Raw genomic sequence first — 18,493 nt, 5'->3', positions numbered from 1 at the left:
TGGAGAAATGGGAGGTGGAGGAGATAAGAGGAAGGGCACAGAATGACAAAATAGAGGACAGATTAAGGGAGAAACAAAATAGAGTTTTGAGGAGAGACAAGATAAAAGGAGGGAGGGAGGAGGGGAGAGAGAGAGACAGAGAAACACAGAGAAGGGGAGAGAGAGAGAGAAAGACAGAGAGAGAGACAGAGAGACAGACAGAGAGAGAGAGACAGAGACAGAGAGAAAGACAGAGACAGAGAGAGAGAGAAAGAGAGAGAGACAGAGACAGAGACAGAGACAGAGATAGAGACAGAGACAGAGAGAGAGAGACAGAGAGAGAGAGAGAGAGAGAGACAGACAGACAGAGACAGAGAGACAGAGAGAGAGAGAACAGAAGAAAATGTGGGATGGGGGAAAATATCCAATAATCGTAACTTTGAATGTGAATGGAATGAGCTTACCCATAAAACAGAAGGAGATATAAGAATGGATTAGAACTCAAAATTCAACAATCTGTTATGTACAAGAGACACAGTTGAAACAGAGAGACATATACAGAGGTAAAATATAGGAATAGAGTAGCATTTAATATGCTTCAGCTGAAGGAAAAAGGGCAGGGATAGTAATCATCACAGACAAAGCAAAATCAAAAACAGACCTAATTAAAAGAAAATTACATTTTGCTTAAAGGTATCATAGTCAATGAAATAATAGTAACATTTTCCACAATTTTTCCACAGCAAGTTTCCCTAATAAAAGTCTCATGTCTCAAATATATATATGGGATAGAACTGAGTTAAATTTATAAAAAATAAAAGTCTCTACAATTTATAAATGGTCAAAGGATATGAACAGGAAGTTTTCAAAAGAAATCTAAACAATCTATAGTCATATAAAAATGCTCTAAGTTGCTATTGACTAGAGAAAATCAAATTAAAACAGCTCTGAGGTACTACCTCACACATAAAAATAAGTATACTAATGAACTGATGGTGAAGTAGTGACTTGGTTCCACCATTCTAAAGAATAATCTGGAACTATACCCAAAGGGTTATAAAGCTGTGCATGCTCTTTGACCCAGCAATACCACTAGGAGATCTGTACCCCAAAAAGATCAAAGTAAAATAAAAGAACCTATATATGCAAAAATATTTTTAGTGGCTATTTTGTGGTGGTAAAAATGGAAACTAAGGGGATGCTTATCAATTGAGGAATGGTTGAACAATTTGTGGCATATGATTATGATGAAGTACTGTTATGCTCTAAGAAATGACAAGGAAGCTGCTTTCAGAAAAAAATACATAAGAAGACCTATGTGAACTGACAAAAATTGGGTGATCACTGTACACAATAACAGCAATGTTGTAATGATGATCTACTATAAAAGTCTTGAAAACTCTTATCAATGCAATGATCCAAGACAATTCCAAAAGAGTTATCATGAAAAAATGCTATCCACTTCCACAGGGAGAACTGATGAACTCTAAGGCAAATTTAAGTACAATTTTTAGACTTTCTTTACTTTTCTTTTTGGAAATATTGCTTATATGGAAATGTTTTGCATAATCTCACACGTATAATTGATATCATGTTGCTTGCTTTCTCCATGGATGTAGGAAGAAGTAGTAGGGCATGAAAGAATTTGGAACTCAATTTTTTTAAATGATAAAGAAAATAATAAATAATTTTCTTTAAAGAAACAGGCTGGAAAAAATGACCAAACAACAACAGCAACAAAGAATTTCGCCATATAAAGCTACTCTGGTAACAAAGAAGCTCATCACAATGGAGGAAGAACACAATGATTTGAAAACATCTACAAACAATGACTCAAAGAAAGATATATATTAGGCACAAGCACTGCACAAATTCCTACAAGGGCTAAAGAACTAAAAGTGGAGCACTATGAGGTTTTTTTTTTTTTTTAAGCAAATAACAGCAGTAAATGAGTAACCAGGAAGAGACATCAGAGCAATGTAAAAATTATGAAAAGTGAATTAATAGGTAAGTAAAAAATAAAAGTACAAAATACTGAAGAAGATAACTCCTTAAAACTCAGAATTGGTCAAATGATAAAAGAACTACGGAACTTTGCTGAAGAAAATAAATCCTTACAAATGAAATCTGGCTGAATGAAAGTTAATAACTCCATGAGACACCAAGAAACAATAAAGTGAAGTCAAAAGAATGGAAAATAGAAAAAAATATGAAATATCTTTAAAAAAAAACCCAATTCACCTAGAAAATAGATCAAGGAGGCTATGATTTAAGAATCCTTATGTTCACAAGTTTACAAGAAGAGCCTAAATATCATCTTTCAAGAAATTATAAAGGACCCAATTGATAAATGATCAAAGGACATGAATAGGAAGTTTTCAGATGAAAAAATTAAAGCTATCTATAATTATATGAAAAAATGCTCTAAATAACTATTGATCAGAGAAATTCAAATTAAAACAACTCTGAGGTACCACTTCACAATTATCAAATTGCCTAATATGACAAAAAAGGAAAATGATGGGTGTTGGAGAAGGTGTGGGAAAATTGGAACACTAGTGCATTGTTGGTGGAATTGTGGACCAATCCAACCATTCTTGAGAGTAATTTGGAACTGTGCCCAAAAGGCTACATAATTGTGTATACCCTTTGACTCAGCAATACCACTACTAGGTATCCTAAGGATATCATAAAAAAGGGAAAAGGACCCACATGTACAAATTATGTATAGCAGCTCTTTTTGTGGTAGTAAAGAATTGGAAATCAAGGGGAAGCCCATCAATTGGGGAATGGCTGAACAAGTTGTAGTATATAAATGTAATGGAATACTATTATGCTATAGGAAATTATGAGCAGGTAGATTTCAGAAAAACCTGGAAAGCCTTACATGGACTGAATCTGAGTGAAGTAAGCAGAACCAGGAGAACACAGTACACAGTGACAGCAACATCATGTGATGATCAATTTTAATAAACTTGGCTATTCTCTGCAATACAATGATCTATGACAATTCGAAAAGAATCACAATAGAAAATACTATTCATATCCAGAGGAAGAACTATGGAATCTGAATTAAGATAGAAGTACACTTTTTTCACCTTTTTTTCCTTTTTGTTTCTTCTTTCTCAAGGTCTTCCCCTTTTGTTTTGATTCTTCTTTCACAACATGACTAATGTGGAAATATGTTTATGTGATTATATATATACCCATATGTGTGTGTGTGTGTGTGTGTGTGTGTATAACCTATACTAGAGATTGTTTGCCATGTTGAGGAGTAGGAATGGAAGGAGGAAGGGAGAAAAAAGTTTGGAACTCAAAATCTTATAAAAGTGAATGTTGAAAACTTTCTTTACTTGTAATTGAAGAAAATAAAATGCTATTAAAAAAAGAAAGCATAAAGGAAAACTGCCCAGATACCCAAGAATCAGAAGGCAAAGTAGAAATTGAAAAAGTCCATTGATCAACTCCTAAAAGAAATGCCAAAATGAAAACTCACAGGAATATTATAGCTAAAATCCAGAATACCTAGGGCAATAAGAAAATACTGAGAGCAGTCAGAAATAATTCAAATACCATGAAGAGTCAAGAGCAAACAGGATTCAGCAGCTACTACCATAAAGGAAAGAAGGGCTTAGAATATCATAATCTGAAAGGCTAACACATTCCTGATGAAAAGACCAGAGGTGAATAGGAATTGTGACATTCTGACACAAGATTCAAAAGAAGTATATGAAGGTAATTATGAGAGAAATATTAAAGGACTAAACAAGTTTAAACTCTAAGATGATACATGTAACTCCTCAGAACTTAATCATCAATAGGGCAGTTGAAGAAAGTTTACCTAAACTGAGGGCTTGGGTTTGAGTCTATTATGTTGGCCTGATCTCAAAAGATTAAGGGAAGCATGAGAAAGAGGTATGCACTGAGTGAAGGTGTAAAAGGGAGAAAGAATGTAGAAAATTATCTCACAAAAATGAGATAGATGAGAAAGAGTTTATAAAGAGGAGGGGAGAAGGTGGGCGAGTAGGCAACACTTGAACCTCACTCTCATCTGAACAGTTTCAAGGAGGGAAGAATTTACAAATACACAGTGGTATATGAAATACATCTTATGCAATAAAGAAGTCAGAGAGAAAGGAGTTTTAAAAAGTGGAGGATAAGAGGAAGTATTTATTAAGAGAAGTAGTGGTCAGAAACAAAACAGATTCAAGGAGGGGCAGTGTAAAAAAGAAAAGAATAAGTATAAGGAAATGGGATGGTGGAAAGCAGATAGCAAACAAAACTGTGAAAGTGAATGGGATGAACTCGTCCATAAAATGGAACTTGATAACAGAACTGATTAGAAACTAGAATCCAATAATATTTTGTTTACTAGAAACACACTTGAAACACACAGATACAAACACAGTTAAGATAAGGGGCTAGAGCAGGATCTGTTATGTTGATACTGAAGTAGAAAAAGGTAGGTATAGTGATCACAATCTAAGACAAAGTAAAATCAGGGAAACTACATTTTGCTAAAAGATATCATAAACAATGACTTAATATCAACAATGAACAAAATGGACCAAATGATATAGCATCTGAATTCTTGAAATAAAAGCAAAATGAGTTACAGGAGGAAATAGTGAAACTGTACTAGTGAGGGATCTAAATTTACTCTTCTAAGACCTCGATAAATTTAACTATGAAATAAGCAAGAAATAAATTAGGAGATTAATAGAATTTTATAAAATTTAGATATGATGGAATTCTAGAGAAAACTGGACAGGAAAAGGAGTATAAGTTGCCCACATTAACACAACAGAAAATGAAACACTTAGATAATGCTACCTTAGGGGGAAAAAAATTAAACAAGCTATGTATGAACTACCTACAGAAAAATAAACAAAAACAAAAACCAGGATCAGATGGATTTACAACTTAATTCTACCAAATATTTAAAGAATAATTTATTCTAATACAGTGGTACTTAAAACTATTTTAAAAAAATAGGTAATACAGGAATCCTATCAATTTTTTTTCTATGATTCAAATATGATCTTTATACCTAAAACAAAAAGAGCAAAAACAAAGAGAAGGAAAACTATACAATTTCCCCAATAAATATTGCTTAAAATATTTTAAATAAAATGTTAGCAAAATTACAACATATCACAAATATATACATTAAGAAAACTATAAGCATAATTAACCATATCACTAACAAAACAACAAATGTCACATGATTTTAAAAGCTACTAGAAAGGTTTTGACACTATGCAATAGCAATTCCCATTAAAAGCACTAGAAAACATATGAATAAATGGAGCTTTCCTGAAAATAATGAACAGTATATATTTAAAACAGTATATATTTAAAGAATTAGTTTGCTAAAAGATAAACTTGAAGCTTTTCTAATTGGAGCGGGGTGAAACAAGGACGTCCATTATCACCATTATTCAATGTTGTGCTACACATACTAGCTATAGCAATAAGGAAATGAAATTGAAGGAATATGTATACACAATGAGGAAACAAAGCCATCACTTTCTGAAGATGTTATGATGGTTTACTTAGGGATCCCTATAGAATTAAAATGGATGGTTTTGATTACATAACATTAATAAGTATTTGCACAAACAGATGCAATGTAGCAAAAATTAGAAGAAAGGTGGGGAACTAGGGGAAAGTCTTTTAGCAAGTTTTCTGAATAAAGGTCTCATTTCTCAAATGCATAGTGAACTGAGCAAAATTTCAGAATAAGAGCCATTCCCTATTTAATATGTAAGGAAATGTAAGTCAAAGGATATAAAAAGGCAGTTTTCAGAGTAAGAAACCAAGGCTATCAATAATCATATGAAAACATTCTAAATAATTAATAAACAGAAATTAATACAACTCTGATGTGTTATCTCAGACCTATCAAATTGGCTAAGATGGCAGAAAAGGAAAATGACAAATGCTATAGGAGACAAGGGAAAATAGGTACACTAATGCATTGTTAGTGAACTTGTGAACTAGTCCAACCAGACCGGAAAAGAATTTGGACTTACGTTCCAAAGCTATAAAAGTAGATATGTCTTTGGACCCAACAATATTCATCTTTGATCTATAACAGATAAAAAGAAATATATATATATATATATATATATATATATATAATCATCTCTTTTTATGAAAAGAATCAGGAACTGAGGCTATACCCATCACTTGGTTAAAGACTGAAAAAAAATTTGTTATATGAATATGATAGAATATTGTTTTACTGGAAGAAATGATTAAGAAAATGACTTAGGAAAAATTGGGGAAAACATGAATTGACGCAAAATGAAGTGAGAAGAAACAAGAGAACACTGTACATAGTTACAGCGATATTATAAAGATAATCAACTGTGAAAGACTTAAGATTTTTTTTTTCTTTTTGGAGGGGGAAGGCAGGGCAATTGGGGTTAAGTGATTTGACCAAGGTCACATGGCTAGTAAGTGTTAAGTGTTTGAGGACACATTTGAACTCAGGTCCTCCTGATTCCACGGCTGGTGCTCTATTCACTGTGCCACCTAGCCGCCCCCAAGATGTAGGAATTTTGATCAACACAATAATACACCATGATTCCAAAGGACTCATGATAAAAAAAAGAAAAGGAAAAAAAAAACTATTTGCCTCCAGATAGAAAAATAATGGACTCAGAGAGCAACATATAATATTTTTTGCTCTCATTTTTTTCAAGACATAGATAATGTGAATATTTGTTTTGCATGGTTTCTTACCTTCTCATTGGTGTGGAGAGAGGAGGGGAATCTGGAACTGAAAATATAAAATTCAACTTTAAAAAAGAAAAAAAGCAATAGCAAAAAAAAAATAAAAAACAATATAAAGATTAGGTAAGACTTGACTGAAGTGATATGAGAAGGCACACTATCCTATTCCTTCGTGGATATAGGAGTTTCACAGTTGTTACATGTACATGCTTCCAGACTTTTTCTCTGTATTGATAATTTGTGCTGAATTTTTTTTCCCCTCTAAAAATTCTATTTGTCATATGAGATAGCTCTCTGTGTTGGGGAGGGAGTTGGATACTTGGGATAAATATAGTGATTTAAGAAACAGAATATATAAATAAAATCCTATTTAAAAAGAAAATGAATATGCTTACATAAATAAAAATATGATTGAATAAAGGAATTTTGTAGTTCATGTACATGGAAGTTGAACACTTGTGGATAATGGAAAGATCAAGGGCATACCCATTCCCATGTGTAGCTAAGGTAGAGGGGTAGAATAAATCATGAAAGTTGAATAGATTAATGAAATAAGAAACTGGAGTATGAATGGAAATATCAACATGTAAGAAGCCCCCTAGTATGAAGGCAAGAGTCTGGATGGAGAGAGACAGAAACACAGACAGAGAGAAACAGATACAGAAATCAAAGACAGAGACAGAGACAGACACAAATAGAAAGACACAGTCAGAACAAAAAAGACAATCAGGGACTGAAAAAGACTAAGCAACAGAAACAACAGGGCACTGATCTCATTGAGAAAGAAGGAAGAATTTCTTAGAAGTTTATTGACAATAGCCACAAGAGTTCAGACTGAATGCCAAATTTGGCTATAGAAAATGTCAAAGAGAGAGTTACAAGGGAAATATCACCATCCTCTCTTTGAGGTAAGTATGTAACATTGAATAGCGTGAATTAGAGGAAGTGAGTTCAATAATTCAAGTTTTCCTCTATGGTACAATGAAAAGAAGACTAAATTTGGATGCAGAAGGCCAGAGTTTGAGATATGGTTGCACTGCTATTACTTCTGAGATACTGGGCAAGTCATTTCAAATCTGGAGGCCTCATTTTCCACATATGTAATATAAAGAGGCTGTAATACATGATTTCAAATGTCCCTTTTAGGTGTAAACACTGTAATAACACTCCCAAGAGGCAGAAAACATTTATTAAGTGCCTACTATGGGCCAGGCACACACTGTGTTTGTTGGGTATAGAAAAAAAGACAAAATACAGTATTTCAAGGAGTTCACAGTCCAATGGAAGGAGATAACAAACAAACAAATATACCCAGACAAGCTATACAGAAGATTATAGGAAATAATTAAGAGAGAAAATGTGCGAGAATTAAGAGGGGTTGAGAAAGGACTCTTGCACAAGATAGGATTCTAGTCAGAACTTAAAGCCAGGAAAGCAAGTAGCCAGAGATGAAGACTGAAAGCATTTTAGGCATCAACAGTAGACAGAGAAAATGCCTGTAATTAAGAAATGGAGCATCTTATTCCTACAACAACAAGGAGGCCATTGTCATTGCATTAAATCATACCTGGTTGGAAGTAAGGTGTAAGAAGACTGGAAAGTTAGGAGGGAGTTAGTATATGAAAAGCTTTGGACAAAAATGGGGGATTTTGTATCTGATCATGTACTAGGGAGTCACTAGGGTTTATTGAGCAGGAGGAATGACACAGTCAGAGCTGTGCTTTGGGAAAATCACTTTGGTGGCTGAATGGAAGATGGATTGGAGTAGGGAGAGATTTAAAATAGACAGATCTACCAGCAGGCTATTGCAATAGTAGAGGCATGAGGTGATGAGGGCTACATCAGAACGGCGGCAATGTCAGAAGAGAAAAGTATTTTTAATTGAGATATGTTGCAAAAGTGAATTTGACACTGCGGCAACAGAATGGATATGGGGGATATGTGGAGTGAGAGTTTCTGAGGAATTGAGGATTATACCTAGGTTTTATGCCTGAGGGACTGAGAGTATGGTGTTGCTGTCTATCGTAATAGGGAAAGGTGGTGGGGAAATTTTAGCAAGAATGATGAGAATATGAATTCTGAGTTAGATTTTCAAGGAGCTATGTAATATGCATTGTTGATGATAAAATAGCTAAATCACTGAATTTTAAGGAATAGAGGCTAGAAAAAGTTTGTGTCTATTTTGGGAGCAGAGAAAGATATGTTTGTTTATAATTAGTGACTGAATTGGCTTTAAGCAGTTTGCCTAGGCAAATCGTGAAAAATAAGTCTAATTAAATAGTGCAGAGGGAGACCGCTAGATTAGAACCTCCATTTGCTTTTTAAACCCTGGGAGTTAACCCAAAGAAGCTTAAAAGTAAATCCTTCTAAAATGATATATTGACCAGAGACTAGTTTAGGTCTCTGAGGGATTTTTTGGTGGGATTACTCTGGATTTGTCCCTGTTTTAAGATGCTACATTATGTAATTACTTGGATATTTCATTAGTCAGAATTTCCTCCATGTGGAAGGTCTCTCTTCAACTTCATAAATGGTGTCTGCCATGGGTTACTGTGATTAGAAGAATTTGCTTGGTGGTCAGCCTTTCAGGAATGCACTTCCCAAAAGTTATCAGGCTTCACTGCCTATTGCCAATCCAATACTCAAAACCCTTTAAAGGCATCCTGGGAGATTTGACTACAGTTTAAACTCTCGTACGATCTTCGAGAACCCAGATCACTTCAAAGCCATTATGTAGCATTAACATCATAAGAGTATCGTAATAAAAATTAATTATAAACAAAGTACCTTTTTTGTTTTACTTCTCCTATGGTCCTTTACTAATATTCACTTAGCCATTTGCCACAAGGCAACAATGAAGATAAATCTCTGACTTCTGATAAACCCAAAGGAAATATTTCCATCTATATGTCAATCTCTCAAACTTACTATCATAATTTTTGTAATATGTGTTCCTTTTGTCAGCAAAGAACTTCATCGGCTGAAATTCCTCCAGTATGACTAAGAATTAAGAATGGCTATCCTAGTTCTTCAAAACTGTCTGAAAACTGTCCTGACCTAATGGGTAAGGTGGTCGCCCGCTTTCTCATTTTGTCAATATACACAAGATAATACATTCTAACATTGTTGTCTTTTTACGCTAAAAAATCTGAATGTTAATAAAATGGTTCAAAACATTAATTAAACAGTCAATAGATCATTTAGTCTTAGTTACTAATTGTTTTTTCCTTCAATTATTTTCAAATAATACAGAAACAGCCCATTAAGAATGAAAATGGAATACTAATGAATGCAGTTTTCCATTACTTATTGAGTAATACTTTTTCCTATCATTATGACATGAATATTTGGAAAAATAATGTTACCACACATTTGCCTCTTTTGTAATTAGCTGAAAAACAAGAATAAATGACTAAAAGTTTAACAACTGTCTACAATATAAAAAAAATACTGGCTTAGTGTCACTTTTTTTTTTGTTATTGTTTCAGAACACTGAGACTTTAAGTGACATATCCAGGGTCTATATGCAGTATGCATTAGAGACAATATTCTAATCAAGGCTTTCTAGCTCTAAGGTCAGCCATTAATTCACTACTCCAAGTTGTGTTTCCTCCCACTGGTGGCTCCACCCTACATGACCCAACAGAATGTGCTGTTTAACCTTCTTCCCCTCATCCCCAGGTCTCTGGACAGCAACATTACTTTATCTTAGGTTCTCCATCTTCCCTTCATAGGGTCATGTTCTTGCTCATTTGAATTTGCCTTAATAACTTTTTAAGAGACCTTTCTGAATAGTGGATAGAAGGATAGCCTCAGTCAGGAAGACCTAAGTTCAGATCCCATACTGGTTGTATGACTGCGAGCAAATCACTTAATTTCTCATTAGCCTAGGCAACTAACTCTCTTAGATTAACAATTTCATTGAAAGAGGAAGTTTCCTCACTGGGATTTCCTAAAACCAGAAAAAATCATAGGTCTATACATTAATTCCTCCCTCACCCCCCAAAAAAGAAATGATTATTTTTACACCATAAATCACAAAGCTGATCTGAAAGTAAATTATGGAGTTAAAACACTTAGGAGCGGAGTCAAAATGGAAGAGTAAAAGCAGGGACTTGCTTGGGCTCTCCCCCAAACCCCTCCACATACCTATAAAAGATGTTATTAAACAAATTCTAGAGCAGAAGAACCCACAAAATGACAGAGTAAAACAGATTTTCAGTTCAAGACAACCTGGAAGATTGACAGGAAAAATCTGTCCTACCAGTCTGGGAGAGAAGCACAATCCAACATAGGCCGTGCTGGCACAGAAGGGGAGTAGGCCCCAGGGCACTGAATCATTAGCATCTGTGGAAATTTGCAGACTTCTCAACCTACAAACACCAAAGACAACTTAGAAGTTCAGTAGTAATGGTCTGTCTGACTTGGGTGAGAGAGGAGCTGGGTCCAGCTGCAGGGCGGCAGCAGATACTTCTGGAGTTCTCAGGCCACAGACAGTGGGGGAATCAAGTGACCGACCACAGGAAGATTGCAGGGATCACTTTGCTGGTACTGAGGCAGGATTCTCTTGCTTTTCTTGTGCTTTGACTTTTTTGTGCTTTGTGACTCTTTCTGGGTCACAGTACTGGGTGGTGGTCCTGTGGCAAAAAAGAACACTTGCATGGTGGTGCTTGTGGAAGCAGTGGAGACAGAATCTTCCTTACAGTTTTAAGGCAGAAAAGAGGGCTCGTGGTCATTCAAAGCCCAGAGTACAGGCCAGGAGAGGAGTAAACACCTCTCCTTTGATCACACCTAGAAATATCTCTGAAAACAGCTGCACAAAATCCCTGAAGCTTGGTACAATATAACCACCACACTAGAAGCAGAGTCCTACCTTAACAAAGAGCTAAAAACTCAAATAATTGGATGGGAAAATGATCAAATAGCAAGAAAAATACTCAGACTATAGAATCTTACTTTGGTGACAAAGAAGATCAAAACAAAGAACCAGAAGAAGACAACAAAGTCAAAGCTCCTACATTCAAAGGCTCCAAAATATATGAATTGGTCACAGGCCATGGAAGAAATCAAAATGGATTTTGAAAATCAAATAAGAGAAGTAGAGGAAAAATTGGGAAAAGAAATGAGAGTCATGCAAGAAAATCATTTAAAAAGTCAACAGCTTGCTTGAGATCCAACAAAATACTGAAGAAAATAACACCTTAAAAATAGACTAACCAAAATGACAAAAGAGGTCCAAAATGTCAATGAGGAAAAGAATGCCTTATAAAAGAACTGTTCAAATGGAAAAGGAAGTCCAAAAGCTCACTGAAGAAAATAATTCCTTAAAAATTAGAATGGAGCAAGAGGAAGCTAATGACTTTAAGAAATTATAAACAAAACCAAAAGAATGAAAAAAAGTAGAAGACAATACAAAATATCTCATTGGAAAAACCACTGACTTGGAAAATAGATCAAGGACAGGTAATTTAAAAATTATTGGACTACTTAAAAAAGAGACTAGACATCACCTTTCAAGAAATTATCAAAGAAAACTGCCCAGATATTCTAGAACCATACAGGAAAATTATAGAAAATTATATATATATATATATATATATATATAAAGAATCCCCCAATCACCTCCTGAAAGAGATCCCAAAATAAAATCTCCCTGAAATATTGCAGCCAAATGCCACAGTTCCCAAGTGAAGGAGAAAATATCACAAGCAGCCAGAAAGGAACAATCCAAGTATTGGGGAAACACAATCAGGATAACGCAGGATTTAGTTGCTCCTACATTAAGGGATATAAGGGCTTGTAACATGATATTCTAGAGGTCAAAGGAGTTAGGATAAAAAAAAAAGAATCACCTGCCCAACCAAACTGAGTATAATACTTCTGGGGGGGGGGGGGGAATGGACATTCAAAGAAACCTGTGGGTTTCAAGCATTCTTGATGAAAAGACCAGAGCTGAATAGAAAATTTGAATTTCAAATACAATACTCAAGAGAAGCATGTAAAGGTAAACCAGACAGACATTTAAGGGATTTATTGAAGTCGACCTGTTTACATTCCTCCACGGAAGCTGATATTTGTAACCCATGAGACCTTCTCAGTGTTAGGGTAGCTGGACGTAACATATGTATATATATATAGATGTACGTCTAAAAAATAAGACTGAGAGGTGAGAGAGGAATAGATTAGAAGGAGAAAGGGAGAGAGAGAATGGGATCAATTATCTCCCATAAAAGAGGCAAGAAAAACTTATAAGATGGAGGGGAAGTAAGGGGAGGTGAGAGGAAATGAGTGAACCTTTCTCTCATCAGATTTGACTTACAGAGGAAATAACATACACACTCGATTGGGTGTGAAAATCTATCTTACCCTACAGAAATGTAGGAGGGAAGGAGATAAAAGAGGGGGTATGATAGAAGGGAGGGCAAATGGGAGGAGGGGTAATAAGAAGCAAACACTTTTTTTTTTTTAAAGCAATTGGGGTTAAGTAACTTGCTCAAGGTTACACGGCCAGGTGTTTCTGGGTGGGTGTAAGTGTCTGAGCCCGGATTCGATTCCAGGTCATTCCAACTCCGGGGCCGGTGCTCTTACTCGCCGTGCTACCTGGCCGCCCCAAGAAGCAAACACTTTTGAGAAGGGCAAGGGTCAAAGGAGAGAATAGAATAAATGGGAGGCAGGATAGGATGGAGGGAAATATAGTTAGTCTTTCACAACATGACTGTTATGGAATTATTTTGCATGACTACATATGTATAACCTGTATCAAATTGCTTGCTTTCTCAATGAGGGTGTGTGGGGAGGGAGGGAGGAAGGGAATGTGGAACTCAAAGTTTTAAAAATGAATGTTAAAATTTGTTTTTACATGGAACTGGGAAATAAAATATATACACAATGGGGTATAGAAATCTATCTTGCTGTATAGGAAAATAGAAGACAAGGGGGTAAGGGGGGGCATGATAGAAGGGAGGGAAGATTGGGGGAAGGTGTAATCAGAATGTATGCTGTCCTGGGGTGGGGGGGGGAGTGGAAAGATGGGGAGAAAATTTGAAACTCAAAATCTTGTGGAAGTGAGTATTGAAAACAAAAAATTAATTAATTAATTTAAAAAGAAAGCACATTATGGATTGCTTGTCCTGGGTACCAACATTGCTAACAACAGCTCTCATCACTAGGTATCTAATTCTCTGTATAATACACTTAACCTTCTATGTTTCTCTTATTGTTATTTTTGTGGCATCTATGCTTTGATGTAAAATGCTTAATAGGAATACACCAAAGACCTTTTCTAGTGTGCCACCAAAACGTGGAGGTACTGGGCTCTCAAAGGCTATAGCAGTGAAGAACTAGCTCTGGAATATACTGTATCAAGCATAAGAAGCTTCCAGAAGGAGGCTGGCAATGGATTGTGCATATATTCACTGAGAACCACTAGGGGCTGAATCTTTTTCAGAAAGAGTAACTCATAATGCCCATCACCCAAGGGACTAAACAGGTAAGATCTGCACCACTGGAAGGAGAACCTGTGTAGTGAAATCATGGACCCTAGAAGGCCTAGAGAAAAGAAAAAATTTCAAAATAACTCTGCAGGATACACAATGCACTCATAAAGTGATAACTTCCACTGTTACATCCTTGTATTTGTTTCATAATGTTGAATTAAACAGCTAAAAGTAAGGCAGGCATTTTATTTCAACAGCCCTTGCCTCCTTTGGCTATTTATTTCCAAATTGGATCTGCCATCTACATTTAGACAAGCAGCCCTTTTTCATTTTTCCCCAAGTGGTGTTGTCTGAACAGCCCATATAATAGAGTAACTTTGATTTTTCATGGGAATCAATCTTTCCTTGTTAGGGGACGACTTGCCAAGACCCACTGCATTCAACAATATCACCCAATAACTCATGATAAACAAATGCAAGTTGAAGCAGTTTTGTTTCCTGCTATTTATCTTAATGATATCATAAAATCTGGGTGGCAGAGTAAAGTGTTCTAATGGCCCTAGAGTAAAAACAACATTTCAGGAAAAGAGTAGTCTCCACCTGGCCCCCACCCACATCCAAACACTTACTTTGTAAACAATTCAAGATTTCATTTACATATATTAGAAATCTGATATGTTTATTGTATATGTGTGTGTATGTGTGTGTTTATCATTAGACGCTAATGTATCTATGACAGACAATAGACATAAGAAAAGGGTGGGATATCACTGTCTTCCAGAGACTTACATATAAATAGGGAGAAACCACACTAACACAAAAAAGGAAATATAAGGTAATTTGTGCAATGACAGAACATTAACAATAGCAGATAAATCAATCTGGTAAATGTTGAGGGGGTAGGGTAGGGAGCAAGCATTTATTAAGCACCTACTATGTGTCAGGAACTATGCTAAGACCCTTATAAATATTATCTCATTTAATTCTCTTCCTGACTCTAAGTCCAGTACTGTCTTCACTGGCACCAGCTGTCTCTTTTAATAGTTAGAAGGGTACACATATACAATTAATAAGTGTCATAATAAAACAAAATATACATACTTATGTGTGTGTATATATACATATGTATACATTTACACACATAAAACTATAGAGGATAAGGACTAGATATGTAATTTTATTTTTATAAGGAGATCCCTGGCACAAGAAACTCCCACCACTACTGATTTAGGTGTTTGTGTCTCATTTTACACTTGAAGAAACTGAGGCGGAGGTTAAGTGACTAGCCCAAAGTCACAGACAGTATCTGAGGCTGAATTTGAACTCAAGTCTTCGTGAACCTAGGCCCAGTGATTTCTCCATTGTGCTGTTGCCTACATGGCTAAGAAGTTAAGTGACTTGATCAGGTCGGCATCACAGAGCAATTACATGCCAGAAGTGGAACTTGAACCTGTGTCTCACTGGTTCTCAAACTAACTATTGACTAATCAGAAACTCCATCAATGCAGAGAGTAACAGTCTCTGCAATGTATAGTCTCACAGAGTTCTTTAAGTGACCTTGAAAAGTTAAATTACTTAGTCCAGGTTCATACAACTTTTATGTTGCAAAGGTGGGACTTGAACCCAGGTCTTCCTGGTTCTGTGATTGCTTCTCAGTCTACTACACCATAGTGAGTATATTTGCTTAGAGTAACCTTGTGGAAGAGTAACCCCACCTAGGTGGGGCACACCTATCCTACTCTGCTCTACAGAGCAGAATACACTATGCTTACTCTCTCTCTATCTCTCTCTGTCTCTGTGTGTACACACACACACACACACACACACACACATACACATACACAGAAATAGAGATATTTATCTATATATTATAACCAATAAAATATTGCATGTACCTTGTCATACTCTGATGCCTCTTTGTATCTTGGGAATGATCTTGAATTATCAAAGTCATGAAAGTCAATCTCTGATAGATGCTACAACTCAGGAAGAGATTGGAGTTAACAATTTAGCAATACACTGAGACTGTTTTCTAAGAATGAGCTTAGCTTAAGTTAGAGAGGCTCTTCACTGTATACTTGGTGATGAAATCTATCCACAATAGCCAAAGAAGCAAAAGTAGTAGGAAATGGTCCATAGTTCTGGGCAGCTCCTTTCTGGATCTGCAGTGAGGGTATCGGAAAGGCAGAAAAAGGAACAGAAAGTTCTGAACACACACACACACAATTTCTAGACTATAAACTTTAATTTAGTTGTTTCTATTCTTGGTGTGAGAACCTTTTTCAGTGACCAAAGAGGCAATATAGTACTGGAAAAGTTGAACCTGATCACTGTTGATATTTTCATTAAAAATAATACTAGAATACAGAAAGAAGTAATAGCAGAGTGGACAGATGGCTCACAATTTCTCTTTGGAGAGACTAATAAAGGAATTGATGGGGTTGATTTTATCGTTAATTCAAAGGTAAAGGGGAAATTCATTTCATGGGACGTTTGGCCATTTCAAATTGCAGCGATCAGGATAAAACAGAAATCTCCCCAGGATATAATTACTATGAGAACACATAATCAACAAGATGTCAGAGTAGTTGTTTTCTATGTACAATTAAAAAAATCTCAAGCCAATATGCACCAAAACTACAGTAAAGGTGAATCTGCAAGATAAAAAGAAATAAACACTGTACAAGATAAATGAAATAATATTTGTTAAAGCACTTAGCACAGCACACAGTTAACACTGTACAAATCTTCCTTACTACTTTTCTACCTTCTTTCTTTCCTTCCTTATACCAGGCACAGTCAGAGAAAGCAACATTAGAAGTTTGGGTTTCAGAGCACAGCTGCGGGGACCTATGCCTGGGCTCCATTGGTAATTCAATCTCTGTTTCCCACTTCAGCCAATAAGGGACAAAATTTATTTTTCAAAGTCATGTGAGGTAAAGGAGGAGCGGAGTGACAGAAGGTAACAGTATCAAATATGAGAGAGAGAGAGAGAGAGAGAGAGAGAGAGAGAGAGAGAGAGAGAGAGATTTCTGTGTGAGAAGAAATTAAAGGCTAGATAGAATAATATTCTTCCCAGAATTACTCTGAGCAAGAAAACAACTTGAATCCTATACCTACCAATTCAGGGAGACTGAGGATTTCTGAGTCCTTGGAGATTTGTATAGCAGAAGTCAACATTCAATATTTTTATCTATGACATCTTCCCATTTTGCTTTTATTTAGTAGGACTGGTGAGAAATAAGGGCATTAAAATAAATTTTGTCCAAGTAGACTGGGTATAATAGGAGACCACCATTTGGGAGAAAGAGCTATTTTCCAAAGATGATATCTCCTCCCAGGGCAGGAGATACATGAGTTCTTAGAGGTATAAATACATAAAATGGTGGGCCTCATGTACTTATATTTCTAAGAGGCAGAAAAAAGCCCAGCAAAATAAATTAATTAATTAACAAATACCACAGGGGCTTATGAGGATGGGAAGAAATGTATAAATGTAATAAGAAAAAAATGGTATATAAAAAGATAAGAGAAACAATTAGTAACTATGTAAAAGAGAATAATAAAGAATAGAATTATTTCCAGAAACATACATTAACAAAATAGAAAAAGAGAGAATGAGCTGATTAAGCAACTTAAAAGTATAGAATCAACAAATTAATAAGTCCAAAGAAGCACAGTGGAAGAAATCTTGAAAATTGAAGGAGAAATAGATAAAATGAAAAGAAAGATTATAGATAAAAACAAAACTAATAGTTGTTTCATTGAAAAGACTAACAAAATAGATCAATTTTTAGCTAATAGCAACCAGGAAAGGAGGTGAGAAAAGAAGGCAGGTTTGGAAGGGAGAGACAGACAGAATTGTTACCACTTTTTTTTTTTAATGAACATGGTAAATTCACAAAAATATAAAGGAAAGAAATAAAAACAATGAATGGAAACTACTATGCATGATTAAATCCTAGAAGAATTAAGATTTTAAAATGAAATGGAAATATTTCTGTTGTTCAGTCATTTCAGTCATGTCCAACTCTTTGTGACCCCAAATGAGGTTTTTTTTGGCAGAGATACTGGAATGGTTTGTCATTTCTTTCACTAGGTAATTGTATAGATAAGAAAACTCAAGCAAACAGGGTTGAGTGAATTGCTCAGAGTCACACAGCTAGTAAGTGTCTGAGGCTTGATTTGAACTCAAGGTGATGAGCTTTCCTGATTTCAGACCTAACACTATCTACTATGCCTCCTAGTACACACCTGTATGTGTGAGTGTGTGTGTAACATATATACACATATAAACATACATACAGATACATACATAACTATATACATGCAACATA

Source organism: Petaurus breviceps, unplaced genomic scaffold, assembly GCF_028583685.1.
Source record: "Petaurus breviceps papuanus isolate PSGF00001 unplaced genomic scaffold, PetGlider_PUasm1.0 90847, whole genome shotgun sequence".
In the NCBI taxonomy this organism is placed as follows: Eukaryota; Metazoa; Chordata; class Mammalia; order Diprotodontia; family Petauridae; genus Petaurus; species Petaurus breviceps.
This window is presented reverse-complemented; position numbering follows the sequence as displayed.